Source organism: Oncorhynchus tshawytscha, linkage group LG30 (genome assembly GCF_018296145.1).
Source record: "Oncorhynchus tshawytscha isolate Ot180627B linkage group LG30, Otsh_v2.0, whole genome shotgun sequence".
NCBI classification, from domain to species: Eukaryota; Metazoa; Chordata; class Actinopteri; order Salmoniformes; family Salmonidae; genus Oncorhynchus; species Oncorhynchus tshawytscha.
In genome coordinates, this window is record NC_056458.1 from 49664226 (window position 1) to 49679225 (window position 15000).

General features: G+C 44.3%; 1 pseudogene; it reads left to right on the forward strand.

The window, feature by feature from the left end:
• LOC112237923 overlaps positions 1-15000 on the forward strand; it is a 294281-nt pseudogene that overhangs the window by 203237 nt on the left and 76044 nt on the right.

Consider the following 15000-nt stretch of genomic DNA (forward strand, 5'->3'; position numbering starts at 1 on the left):
TCACTCTATCCCCATCACTCTCTCACTCTATCCCCATCATCTCTCTCTTGCTCTCTCTCTCTTGCTCTCTCTCTCACTCTATCCCCATCACTCTCTCCTCTATCCCCATCACTCTCTCACTCTATCCCCATCACTCTCTCTCTTGCTCTCTCTCTCTTGCTCTCTCTCTCTCTCCTCTTGCTCTCTCTCTCTCACTCTATCCCCATCACTCTCTCACTCTATCCCCATCACTCTCTCTCTTGCTCTCTCTCTCTTGCTCTCTCTCTCTCACTCTATCCCCCATCACTCTCTCTCTCTTGCTCTCTCTCTCTCACTCTATCCCCATCACTCTCACTCTATCCCCATCACTCTCTCACTCTATCCCCATCATCTCTCTCTTGTTTCTCTCTTGTATATTCTGTAAAATGCATCCCCATCATGTCTCTCTTGTTTCCGTCACTCTCTCACTTCTATCCCCATCAAAATTATAATATGTCCCCATCACTAATATGTAAGTATATTTGTTTTCTCGATTGTCCTCTTATCAATTCTTCTAATATATTCCTATAAATAATATTTACTTTATATATATATATTGTTTTCTTGTTTTCTTATGTATATATATATATATATATATATACTCTTGCTCTCTCTCTATCTCTCTCTCTCTCTCTCTCTCTCTCTCTTGTTCTCTCTCTCTCTCTCTCTCTCTCAAAATATTCCCCATCACTCTCACTATGCATCTCTCTTTCTGTCCTTGCTGTCAATCAGTACATTTTATTGATCATTGATTCTCTCGGTCATGTGAGAGATTCTGAAGAGCCTTGTGGCCGCGCCCTGGACGGTGGGGATGCGGGACATGAAGTTGGCCCCACCCCTACCACCCTGATCCCGCCCTCAAGACACACCCAATGCAGTTCCACTCCTTCGACAGGTCTGTGTGCGTGCCTGTGTGCGTGCCTGTGTGCGTGCCTGTGTGCGTGCCTGTGTGCGTGCCTGTGTGCGTGCCTGTGTGCGTGCCTGTGTGCGTGCCTGTGCGTGCCTGTGTGCGTGCCTGTGTGCGTGCCTGTGTGCGTTTGTAGTTCCACTTCTTCTTCCTGGCTCCTCTTTTGATGTCCCTTTCCCAGGATGCACTACCTGTTAAAGTCAAAATACCTCTCTTTTAGAGACAGTCACATGATTATGAGGTCCTAAAAAATGAATACATGAAACAGAATGAGTCACAGATCTGTTTAGTCTCTGTTCATAGTACAACCCCAGACTACTGCTCAGGATACACCTCAACATGTCTCTTCTCCGCTTTGGGGGAATTGGGGGTTTTCACCATGATTCATTCATGAGTACCCAGCTAAATTATTCATCAGTTATTATATATCAATTATTTATCAGAAACAGGGTGTGCATATCAGATCAAAATTACTCAGATGAGATGTCTGTCTGTCTGTTGGTATATCTATCTGACTCTGGATTAAACAATATGATTAGGATTAAACAGTATGGATTAAACAATATGATTAGGATTAAACTGTATGGATTAAACAGTATGGATTAAACAGTATGGATTAAACAATATGGATTAAACAATATGGATTAAACAATGTGGATTAAACAATATGGATTAAACAATATGGATTAAACAGTATGGATTAAACAATATGGATTAAACAATATGGATTAAACAATATGGATTAAACAATATGGATTAAACAATATGGATTAAACAATATGGATTAAACAATATGGATTAAACAATATGGATTAAACAATATGGATTAAACAATATGGATTAAACAATATGGATTAAACAATATGGATTAAACAATATGGATTAAACAGTATGGATTAAACAGTATGGATTAAACAATATGGATTAAACAGTATGGATTAAACAGTATGGATTAAACAATATGGATTAAACAATATGGATTAAACAATGTGGATTAAACAATATGGATTAAACAATATGGATTAAACAATATGGATTAAACAATATGGATTAAACAATATGGATTAAACAATATGGATAGGATTAAACAGTATGGATTAAACAGTATGGATTAAACAATGTGGATTAAACAATATGGATTAAACAATATGGATTAAACAGTATGGATTAAACAATATGGATTAAACAATATGGATTAAACAGTATGGATTAAACAATATGGATAGGATTAAACAATATGGATTAAACAATATGGATTAAACAGTATGGATTAAACAATGTGGATTAAACAATATGGATTAAACAATATGCTTTAAACAATATGGATTAAACAATATGGATTAAACAATATGGATTAAACAATGTGGATTAAACAATATGGATTAAACAATATGGATTAAACAGTATGGATTAAAAACAATATGGGATTAAACAGTATGGATTAAACAATATGCTTTAAACAATGTGGATTAAATATGGCAGGTTGTCAAGAGGTCAAACTGGAGCTATTTTTTCAAACTGGAGAATTTTAAGTTCTCATTGGTGTTCCAGTTTGATTGACAGCCGTGTTGTGGTCTGTGATAGGTCGGTGATGGTGCCAGTCAAGCCCCCCTCCCGGCGGCCTGTCAGTGAACACAGTGGGCACGTCCATCGCCAGCGGAGCGGTCACACCAGGAAGTACACCTAACATATTCGCAGCTGCTACGGGAACGCCCAAGGCATGATCAACACGACAGGTGAGGGATACAAGACACACCCACCTTGGATACACACATTTAAGACACACACACACACACACACACCTGGGATACACACATTTAAGATACACACACACACACACACACACACACACACACACCTTGGATACACACATTTAAGATACACACACACACACACACACACCTGGGATACACACATTTAAGATACACACACACACACACACACACACACACACACACACACACACACCTTGGATACACACATTTAAGATATACACACACACACACAGACACACCACACACACACCTGGGATACACACACCTTGATACACACATTTAAGATATACACACACACACACAGACACACACACACACACACACCTGGGATACACACACACACACACACACACACCTTGGATACACACATTTAAGATACACACACACACACACACACACACACACACACACCTGGGATACACACACACACACACACCACCTTGGATACACACATTTAAGATACACACACACACACACACACACACACACACACCTTGGATACACACATTTAAGATACACACACACACACACACACACCACTTGATACACACACACACACACACACACACCTTGGATACACATTTAAGATACACACACACACACACACACACACACACACACTGGGATACACACATTTAAGATACACACACACACACACACCTTGATACACACACACACACACACACCTTGATACACACACACACACACACACACACTTGATACACACATTTAAGATATACACACACACACACACACACACACACACACCTGGGATACACACATTTAAGATATACACACACACACACACACCCACCTTGATACACATTTAAGATACACACACACACACACACACACACACACACACTTGGATACACACATTTAAGATATACACACACACACACACACACACACACACACACACACCTGGGATACACACAGACACACACCCACCTTGGATACACACATTTAAGATATACACAGACACACACACACACACCTGGGATACACACACACACACACCTGGGATACAAACAAACCTGGGACACCTGGGAGGATTTGGAATAATGTAGTTTCGATGCATTTTAAGTTATTGTTACATTTCTTAAAACTGTAAAAAATAAAATAGACAAATATAATCCGTATTATTATTTTTTATCTGTTAGACTGAGCTGTGGAAAATTCACTCAGTTGTGGATGTTCTTTATGAAAAAAATGGCACTCAAAGAGTTAAATAGAGTTTTTTTGTCCTTCACTGAACTGCCTTAGACGTGATTCCTGATTGTAGTGACTCAAAATGACCACTAGAGGACTCTGTCTCAGTCCTTTACATGTTGCCTCAACGTCAGCATAGCCTCCTATATGTATCCCTCTCTCAGCACCCTGGGTGATAAAACACACATGAACACGATTCCTCCTTCTCCTCCGTCTTTCTCTCTCTCTCACTCCTCTCTCCAGGTGCCACAGAGTCTGCCTCCTCTTCCTCCTCCTCTTCCTCATCCTTCGTTAACGGAGCGACCAGTAAGAACCTACCAGCCGTACAGACGGTGGCTCCCATGCCCGAGGACACTGTCGAGAACATGAGGTCAGAATCTCTGTTTGTCCCTCTCCTTTCCTCTCCCTCTCCTTTCCTCTCCCTCTCCTTTCCTCTCCCTCTCTGTCACTCACTGTTTGTCCCTCTCCTTTCCTCTCCCTCTCCTTTCCTCTCCTCTCTGTCTCTCTCTGTCTCTGTTTGTCCCTCTCCTTTCCTCCCCTCTGTCTCCCCTCTCTGTCTCTCTCTGTCTCTCTCTCTGTCTCTGTTTGTCCCTCTCCTTTCCTCTCCCTCTCTGTCTCTGTTTGTCCCTCTCCTTCCTCTCCCTCTCTGTCTCTGTTTGTCCCTCTCCTTTCCTCTCCCTCTGTCTCTGTTTGTCCCTCTCCTTTCCTCTCCCTCTCTGTCTCTGTTTGTCCCTCTCCTTTCCTCTCCTCTCTGTCTCTGTTTGTCCCTCTCCTTTCCTCTCCCTCTCTGTCTCTGTTTGTCCCTCTCCTTTCCTCTCCCTCTCTGTCTCTCTCTCTGTCACTCACTGTTTGTCCCTGTCATTTCCTCTCTCTCTGTCTCTCTCTCTGTCTCTCACTGTTTGTCCTCTACTTTCCTCTCCCTCTCTGTCTCTCTCTGTCTCTCTCTGTCTCTCTGTTTGTCCCTCTCCTTTCCTCTCTCTCTCTGTCTCTGTTTGTCCCTCTCCTTTCCTCTCCTCTCTGTCTCTGTTTGTCCCTCTCCTTTCCTCTCCTCTCTGTCTCTCTCTGTCTCTCTCTGTCTGTCTCCTCCTTTCCTCTCCCTCTCTGTCACTCACTGTTTGTCCCTCTCCTTTCCTCTCCCCTCTCTGTCTCTCTCTGTCACTCACTGTTTGTCCTCTCCTTTCTCTCCTCTGTCTCTCTCTCTGTCACTCACTGTTTGTCCCTCTCTTTTCTCTCTCTCTGTCTCTCTCTCTCACTGTTTGTCCCTCTCTCTTTCCTCCTCCCTCTCTGTCTCTCTCTGTCACTCACTGTTTGTCCCTCTCCTTTCCTCTCCCTCTCTGTCTCTCTCTGTCACTCACTGTTTGTCCCTCTCCTTTCCTCTCCCTCTGTCTCTCTCTCTCTCTCTCTGTCTGTCTCCCCCTCTGTCTCTCTCTCTGTCACTCACTGTTTGTCCCTCTCCTTTCTCTCCCTCTGTCTCTCTCTCTCTCTGTCTCTCTCTCTGTCTCTCTCTCTGTCTCTCTCTGTCACTCACTGTTTGTCCTCTCCTTTCCTCTCCTCTCTGTCTCTCTCTCTGTCACTCACTGTTTGTCCCTCTCCTTTCCCTCCTCTCTGTCTCTCTCTGTCACTCACTGTTTGTCCCTCTCCTTTCCTCTCCCTCTCTGTCTCTCTCTCTGTCACTCACTGTTTGTCCCTGTCCTTTCCTCTCCCTCTCTGTCTCTCTCTCTGTCACTCACTGTTTGTCCCTCTCCTTTCCTCCCTCTCCCTCTCTCTCTCTCTGTCTCTCTCTCTGTCACTCACTGTTTGTCCCTCCTTTCCTCTCCCTCTCTGTCTCTCTCTCTGTCACTCACTGTTTGTCCCTCTCCTTTCCTCTCCCTCTCTGTCTCTCTCTCTCTGTCTCTCTCTCTGTCACTCACTGTTTGTCCCTCTCCTTTCCTCTCTCTCTCTGTCTCTCTCTGTCACTCACTGTTTTTCACTCTCCTTTCCTCTCCCTCTCTGTCTCTCTCTCTGTCTCTCTCTGTCACTCACTGTTTGTCCCTCTCCTTTCCTCTCCCTCTCTGTCTCTCTCTGTCTCTCACTGTTTGTCCCTCTCCTTTCCTCTCCCTCTCTGTCTCTCTCTCTGTCACTCACTGTTTGTCCCTCTCCTTTCCTCTCCCTCTCTGTCTCTCTCTCTGTCACTCACTGTTTGTCCCTCTCTTTCCTCTCCCTCTCTGTCTCTCTGTCTCTCTCTGTCTGTCTCTCTCTCTGTCTCTCTCTTTTGTCTCTGTTTCTCTGTTTCTCTGTCTCTCTGTCTCTCTCTCTGTCTCTCTCTCTCTCTCTCTCTCTCTGTCTCTCTGTCTCTCTGTCTCTGTCTCTCTCTCTGTCTGTCTCTCTGTCTCTGTCTCTGTCTCTCTGTCTCTCTCTCTGTCTCTCTCTCTTTCTCCTCTTTTTCCCATCTCCTTCCTCTAGTACAGTATAGACGACCCTGGTCCTGGAGGACCACTCTTGTGCAGTATAGATGACCTGGTCCTAGAGGACCACTCTAGTGCAGTATAGACAACCCTGGTCCTGGAGGACCACTCTAGTGCATGAGTAGACGACCCTGGTCCTGGAGGACCACTCTAGTGCAGTATAGACAACCCTGGTTTGGAGGACCACTCTAGCGCAGTATAGACGACCCTGGTCCTGGAGGACCACTCTAGTGCACGAGTAGACGACCCTGGTCCTGGAGGACTACTCTAGTGCACGAGTAGACGACCCTGGTCCTGGAGGACCACTCTAGTGCAGTATTGACGCACCCTGGTCCTAGAGGACCACTCTAGTGCACGAGTAGACGACCCTGGTCCTGGAGGACCACTCTAGTGCACGAGTAGACGACCCTGGTCCTGGAGGACCACTCTAGTGCAGTATAGACGACCCTGGTCCTAGAGGACCACTCTAGTGCACGAGTAGGTCCTGGAGGACTGATGAATGATCTCAGTGGGTCAGGTGTGGTGTCTAGATGGTGCAGTACCTTGAGCTGCCAGTGTTTCCTGGCCTGCTCTACTGCATGTCAATCCTCACATCCCCGTTACAGTCTGCATGAACTCACTCATGTTAAGTTTGTTAGGTACAAACTCTCTCTCTCTCACACACACACACACACACACACACACACACACACACACACACACACACACACACACACACACACACACACACACACACACACACAACAAAATGCACATTAAAAGATGAGCCTTGAATACTCACACACACACACACACACACACACACACACATTAAAATATGAGTGTTGAATACTCCGCTCTGTATTCAGTTTCTCTTTGTCTTTAGTGAATCACCTTTTCACTATAGTAACTATGGCAACCTCCACCAAAAACACCCATTCACTGTCTGGTTTATAGTATTTTTACTATATATACAGTGGGGCAAAAAAGTATTTAGTCAGCCACCAATTGTGCAAGTTCTCCGAAATAAAAAGATGAGAGGCCTGTAATTTTCATCATAGGTACACTTCAAATCCAGAAAATCACACATTTTTTATGAATTTATTTGCAAATTATGGTGGAAAATAAGTATTTTGTCAATAACAAAAGTTTCTCAAAACTTTGTTATATACCCTTTGTTGGCAATGACAGAGGTCAAACGTTTTCTGTAAGTCTTTACAAGGTTTTCACACACTGTTGCTGGTATTTTGGCCCATTCCTCCATGCAGATCTCCTCTAGAGCAGTGATGTTTTGGGACTGTTGCTGGGCAACACAGACTTTCAACTCCCTCCAAAGATTTTCTATGGGGTTGAGATCTGGAGACTGGCTAGGCCACTCCAGGACCTTGAAATGCTTCTTACGAAGCCACTCTTTCATTGCCCGGGCGGTGTGTTTGGGATCATTGTCATGCTGAAAGACCCAGCCACGTTTCATCGTCAATGCCCTTGCTGATGGAAGGAGGTTTTCACTCAAAATCTCACGATACATGTTCCCAATCATTCTTTCCTTTTCACGGATCAGTCGTCCTGGTCCCTTTGCAGAAAAACAGCCCCGAAGCATGATGTTTCCACCCCCATGCTTCACAGTAGGTATGGTGTTCTTTGGATGCAACTCAGCATTCTTTGTCCTCCAAACACGACGAGTTGAGTTTTTACCAAAAAGTTATATTTTGGTTTGATCTGACCATATGACATTCTCCCAATCTTCTTCTGGATCATCCAAATGCTCTCTAGAAAACTTCAGACGGGCCTGGACATGTACTGGCTGAAGCAGGGGGACACGTCTGGCACTGCAGGATTTGAGTCCCTGGCGGCGTAGTGTGTTACTGAAGGTAGGCTTTGTTACTTTGGTCCCAGCTCTCTGCAGGTCATTCACTAGGTCCCCCAGTGTGGTTCTGGGATTTTTGCTCACCGTTCTTGTGATCATTTTGACCCCACGGGGGTGAGATCTTGGAGCCCCAGATCGAGGGAGATTATCAGTGGTCTTATACCTCTACCATTTCCTAATAATTGCTCCCAAAGTTGAATTCTTCAAACCAAGCTGCTTACCTATTGCAGATTCAGTCTTCCCAGCCTGGTGCAGGTCTACAATTTTGTTTCTGGTGTCCTTTGACAGCTCTGTGGTCTTGGCCATAGTGGAGTTTGGAGTGTGACTGTTTGAGGTTGTGGACAGGTGTCTTTATACTGATAACAAGTTCAAACAGGTGCCATTAATACAGGTAACGAGTGGAGGACAGAGGAGCCTCTTATAGAAGGTCTTACAGGTCTGTGAGAGCCAGAAATCATGCTTGTTTGTAGGTGACCAAATACTTCTTTTCCACCATAATTTGCAAATAAATTCATTAAAAATCCTACAATGTGATTTTCTGGATTTTTTTTTTCTCATTTTGTCTGTCATAGTTGAAGTGTACCTATGATGAAAATTACAGGCCTCTCTCATCTTTTTAAGTGGGAGAACTTGCACAATTGGTGGCTGACTAAATACTTTTTTTGCCCCACTTTAGTATATGTATATGATACATTTAGAAATGAATTGCTGTCTGTTCTATCTTATCCAGCTGTGATAGTAGTTGATATTGATTAACGCTGTCTGCTTGTCTGCCCCCACTCCACAAGCCGCTCTGTCAGACCTGCTGTCTGAGATTATCCATTCTTTACGATTTAGCTTTAGTTACAATTTAGCTTTAGTTACAATTTAACTGTAGTTACAATTTAGCTTTAGTTACAATTTAGCTGTAGTTACAATTTAGCTGTAGTTACAATTTAGCTTTAGTTACAATTTAACTGTAGTTACAATTTAGCTTTAGTTACAATTTAGCTGTAGTTACAATTTAGCTTTAGTTACAATTTAACTGTAGTTACAATTTAGCTTTAGTTACAATTTAGCTTTAGTTACAATTTAGCTGTAGTTACAATTTAGCTTTAGTTGCAATTTAACTGTAGTTACAATTTAGCTTTAGTTACAATTTAGCTGTAGTTACAATTTAGCTTTAGTTACAATTTAGCTTTAGTTACAATTTAGCTGTAGTTACAATTTAGCTGTAGTTACAATTTAGCTTTAGTTACAATTTAGCTTTAGTTACAATTTAGCTTTAGTTGCAATTTAGCTTTAGTTGCAATTTAGCTTTAGTTGCAATTTAGCTTTAGTCGCAATTTAGCTTTAGTCGCAATTTAGCTGTAGTCGTAATTTAGCTGTAGTTGCAATTTAGCTGTAGTTACAATTTAGCTGTAGTTACAATTTATCGTTATCTACACTCTTACAAAAAAGGGTTCCAAAAGGGTTCTCCGGCTGTCCTCATAGGAGAACCCTTTTTGGTTCCAGGTAGAACTCTTTTGGGTTCCAGGTAGAACCCTTTTTGGTTCCAGGTAGAACTCTTTTGGGTTCCAGATAGAACCCTCTGTGGAAATCATTCTACCTTGAACCAAAAAGGGTTATTCTATGGGGACAGGGACAGGGTTAGAGGTTAGATAGCACCTTTCGGGACAGCCTGAAGAACCCTTTTATCTAAGAGTAGTAGTTAATCTACCGTTTGCAACCTGTCATTTGCAAAAAAATAAAAACCAGTGTTCCTTAAATGGAATCGGGAAGTATTGTCTGTGTGTTTCATCAACTTCTTAGGGCCAAATCCTAATTGTGTTGAAAAGGAGCTGGAACTTTCAAACAACACACACACATACATATATGAGCTATTTTGACAGTCCATGTTACTCTTACAGAAGTCAAGTCAGGACTCAGTCCTCTGTGTCCCTTAGAAGTCAGTGGTCGTATAATGTTGGTGAGTGTGTGTAGCTTTGTTAGTGAGTGTGTGTTGCTTTAATCTCTGTGTGTGTGTGTGTGTGGTTTGTGTATTGCAGTGTCTATTGTGAGGTGGAGCAGTGTGAGCTGCGCAGCGGTTTGACTCCTCCTGAGCTCAAGCCCTTTAGCTCTCTGGCAGGCTTCCAGACAGCCCCCCGCGATGCAGGACAGTGTCTTAGGCAAGGACACCCTAACCCTGACCACTACCTATGACCTCTAACCCCCAGACGCTACCTCTATAACCCCTGAAACAGCCTATCAGCCATGATATAAAGGACTATATATAGCATGTTGTGATCCTAGATGGGATTTTAACCTCTAACCCTTACTAACCTATAACCCCTACTAACCTCTAACCCTTACTAACCTCTAACCCCTACTAACCTCTAACCCCTACTAACCTCTAACCCTACTAACCTCTAACCCTTACTAACCTCTAACCCTTACTAACCTCTAACCCTTACTAACCTCTAACCCTAACCCTTACTAACCTCTAACCCTTACTAACCTCTAACCCTTACTAACCTCTAACCCTAACCTGTACTAACCTCTAACCCTTACTAACCTCTAACCCTTACTACATTTTCAAATTTTGTCCTATCTAGCATGACCATTTAGTGACTGCCGACTGTACACAAACCCTGAACACTGTACACGAACCCTGAACACTGTACACGAACCCTGAACACAAACCCTGAACACTGTACACGAACCCTGAACACTAACCCTAAACCCTGAACACAAACCCTGAACACTGTACACGAACCCTGAACACTAACCCTAAACCCTGAACACAAACCCTGAACACTGTACACGAACCCTGAACACTAACCCTAAACCCTGAACACGAACCCTGAACCCTGTACACAAACCCTGAACACTGTACACGAACCCTGAACACTAACCCTAAACCCTGAACACGAACCCTGAACCCTGTACACAAACCCTGAACATTAACTCTGAACATGAACCCTGAACCCTGAACCCTGAACATGAACCCTGAACCCTGTACACGAACCCTGAACACTGAACATGAACCCTGAACCCTGTATACGATCCCTGAACACTTACCCTGAACACTAACCCTGAACTCTGTACATGAACCCTGTACATGAACCCTGAACACTAACCCTGTACACTAACCCTGAACACTAACCCTGAACCCTAAACACTATACATGAACCCTGAACCCTGTATACGATCCCTGAACACTAACCCTGAACTCTGTACATGAACCCTGTACATGAACCCTGAACACTAACCCTGAACTCTGTACATGAACCCTGTACATGAACCCTGAACATGAACCCTGAACTCTGTACATGAACCCTGTACATGAACCCTGAACACTAACCCTGAACTCTGTACATGAACCCTGTACATGAACCCTGAACACTAACCCTGAACTCTGTACATGAACCCTGTACATGAACCCTGAACCCAAAACACTATACATGAACCCTGTACATGAACCCTGAACCCTGTACATGAACCCTGTTCACGAGCCTTGAACACTAACCCTGAACCCTGTACACTAACACTGAACCGTAAACCCTGAACCCTAAACCCTAACACTGAACCCTGAAGTACTAGGCTTAAACTTCACCTCCCTGTCTCTATCTCTCTATATCTCTATATTTCTATCTACAGAAGTTTGGACACATCTACTCATTCAAGGGTTTTTCTTAATTTGTACTATTTTCTACATTTTGAACAATGGTGAAGACCAGCCACATGAGGAATGCTTTTCCAACAGTCTGGAAGGAGTTCCCACATATGCTGAGCACTTGTTGGCTGCTTTTCTTTCACTCTGTGGTCCAACTCATCCCAAACCATCTCAATTGGTTTGAGGTCAGGTGATTGTAGAGAACAGCTCATCTGATGCAGCACTCCATCACTCTCCTTCTTGGTCAAATAGCCCGTAAACATCCTGGAGATGTGATTTGGGTCATTGTCCTGTTGAAAAACAAATTATAGTTCCACTAAGCACAAACCAGATGGGATGGCTTATCGCTGCAGAATGCTGTGGTAGCCATGCTAGTTAAGTGTGCCTTGAATTCTAAATAAATCACAGACAGTGTCACTAGCAAAGCACCATCACACCTCCTCCTCCATGCTTCACGGTGGGAACCACACATGCTGATATCATCTGATATCATCTGTTCACCTACTCTCCATCTCACAAAGACATCACACCTCCTCCTCCATGCTTCACGGTGGGAACCACACATGCTGATATCATCTGATATCATCCGTTCACCTACTCTGCATCTCACAGACACGGTGGTTGGAACCAAAGGTCTCTAATTTGGACTCATCAGACTAAAGAACAGATTTCCACCGGTCTAATGTGCATTGCTCATGTTTCTTGGCCCAAGCAAGTCTCTTCTTATTATTGGTGTCCTTTAGTAGTGGTTTATTTGCAACAATTCGACCAAGAAGGCCTGATTCACACAGTCTCCTCTGAACAGTTGATGTTGAGGTGTGTCTGTTACTTGAACTCTGTGAAACATTTATTTGGGCTGCATTTTCTGAGGCTGGTAACTCTAATGAACTTATCCTCTGCAGCAGAAGTAACTCGGGGTCTTTCTTTCCTGTGGCGGTCCTTATGAGAGCCAGTTTCATCATAGCGCTTGATGTTTTTTTTGCGACTGCACTTGAAGAAACTTTCAAAATTCTTCATGTCTTAAAGTAATGACAGACTGTCATTTCTCTTTTCTTATTTGAGCTGTTCTTGCCATAATATGGACTTGGTCTTTTACCAAATAGGACTATCTTCTGTATACCAACCCAATCTTGTTACGTTGTCACAACACAACTGATTAGCTCAAAGCATTAAAAAGGAAAGAAATTCCACAAATTCATTTTTAACAAGGCACACCTGTTAATTGAAATGCATTCAGGTGACTACCTCATGAAGCTGGTTGAGAGAATGTCAAGATTGTGCAAAGCTGTCATCAAGGCAAATGGTGGCTACTTTGAAGAATCTAAAATATAGATATATTTTGATTTGCATAACACTTTTTTGGTGTCCACATGATTCCATGTGTGATATTTAATAGTTTTTATGTCTTCACTAGTTTTCTAAAATCTAAAATGTAGAAAATAGTTTTAAAAGAAAGAAAAACCCTGGAATGAGTCGGTGTCCAAATTTTGACCGATACTGTATATAGGCTTTTATATGGTTAACTTGCTGCTTCTTATTGCTCTTGCCTAGCGTATTTTCTACAGTAACTAATTGACACACACACACAAATGTCTGCTTGCCTGAGTGCTAGCCTTTCAATCCCATATCGACCCCAGTACACTAAAAACAACCTATAGGTTTGCATTCCATCTTTTTGGGGCAAAGCGAGCATCAAACAGCCTAATTTGTCATAACCCCTGTCATAACCCCTGTCATAACCCTGTCATACCCCTGTCATAACCCTGTCATAACCCCTGTCATAACCCTGTCATAACCCCGTCATAACCCCTGTCATAACCCTGTCATAACCCTGTCGTAACCCTGTCGTAACCCCTGTCGTAACCCCTGTCGTAACCCCTGTCGTAAGGCCTGTCATAACGTCAGATTGAGTCTCTTCTACTGGTCAACTGATTGTCTGTCTCCTCTACCCATATCCTTCCTTGCCATCCCTCCCCTCTCTCCCATCTCTCCTCCCCCTTTCCTCTCCTCTCTCCCCCTCCCTCCTCTCTTTCCTCTCCCTCTCCTCTCCCTCCCTCCCTCCTCTCTCCCCTCTCTCCTCTCCCTCTCTCCTCTCCCTCCCTCATCTCCCTCCTCTCCTCTCCCTCCCTCCTCTCCCCCCATCTCCTCTCTCTCCTCTCCCTCCCTCCCTCCTCTCTCCTCTCCCTCATCTCCCCCTCTCTCCTCTCCCTCCCTCCCCCTCTCTCCTCTCCCTCCCTCCCCCTCTCTCCTCTCCCTCCTCTCCTCCCTCCTCTCTCCTCTCCCTCTCCTCTCCTCTCTCCCTCTCTCCTCTCCCTCCCTCCTCTCTACTCTCCCCCTCTCCTCCCTCCCTCTCCTCTCCCTCTCTCCCCTCTCTCCTCTCCCTCCCTCCTCTCTCCTCTCCCCCCTCCTCCCTCCTCTCTCCTCTCCCCTCCTCCTCCCTCCTCTCTCCTCTCCTCCCCCTCTCCTCTCTCCTCTCTCTCCTCTCTCCTCCCACTCTCCTCTCTCCCTCTCCTCTCTCCTCCCTCTCTCCTCCCCTCCCCCTCTCCTCGCTCCCCCCCTTTCCCCCTCTACAGTATCACCACTAAGTTGGAGCGTGCCCTGGAGAAGGTGGCTCCCCTCCTGAGGGAGATCTTTGTGGACTTTGCTCCGTTCCTCTCTAGGACCCTGTTGGGTAGCCACGGCCAGGAGCTGCTCATTGAAGGTACAGGTGCTGTACACGCCTTTATCTTCTAACCCGACGTCTCTATGTGAGTCCCCATCCACTGTCCAGTCCTCACCGTGCTGCTGTCACCACTCACCCTGGATGGCTGTGGCTGGGAGTGTGAGAGAGAGAGAGAGAGATAGATTGTGTGTGTGTGTGTGTGTGTGTGTGTGTGTGAGCGAGAGACAGAGAGAGATTGAGTGTGTGTGTGTGTGTGTGAGAGAGAGAGATTAAGTGTGTGTGTGAGAGAGAGAGAAGCGAGACAGAGAGAGAGATTGTGTGTGTGTGTGTGAGAGAGAGAGAGAGATTAAGTGTGTGTGTGTTTCTCTTGGCTGGCTACCTTACCCATCAGGTATGATCCATGATAATACTCTGGAAAAAACAGACAGTATAAAGTGCTTCCTACTGCAGTTTACAATATTAATGATGTAGTACATTCTCCTGTACACCCTGGTATTACAGT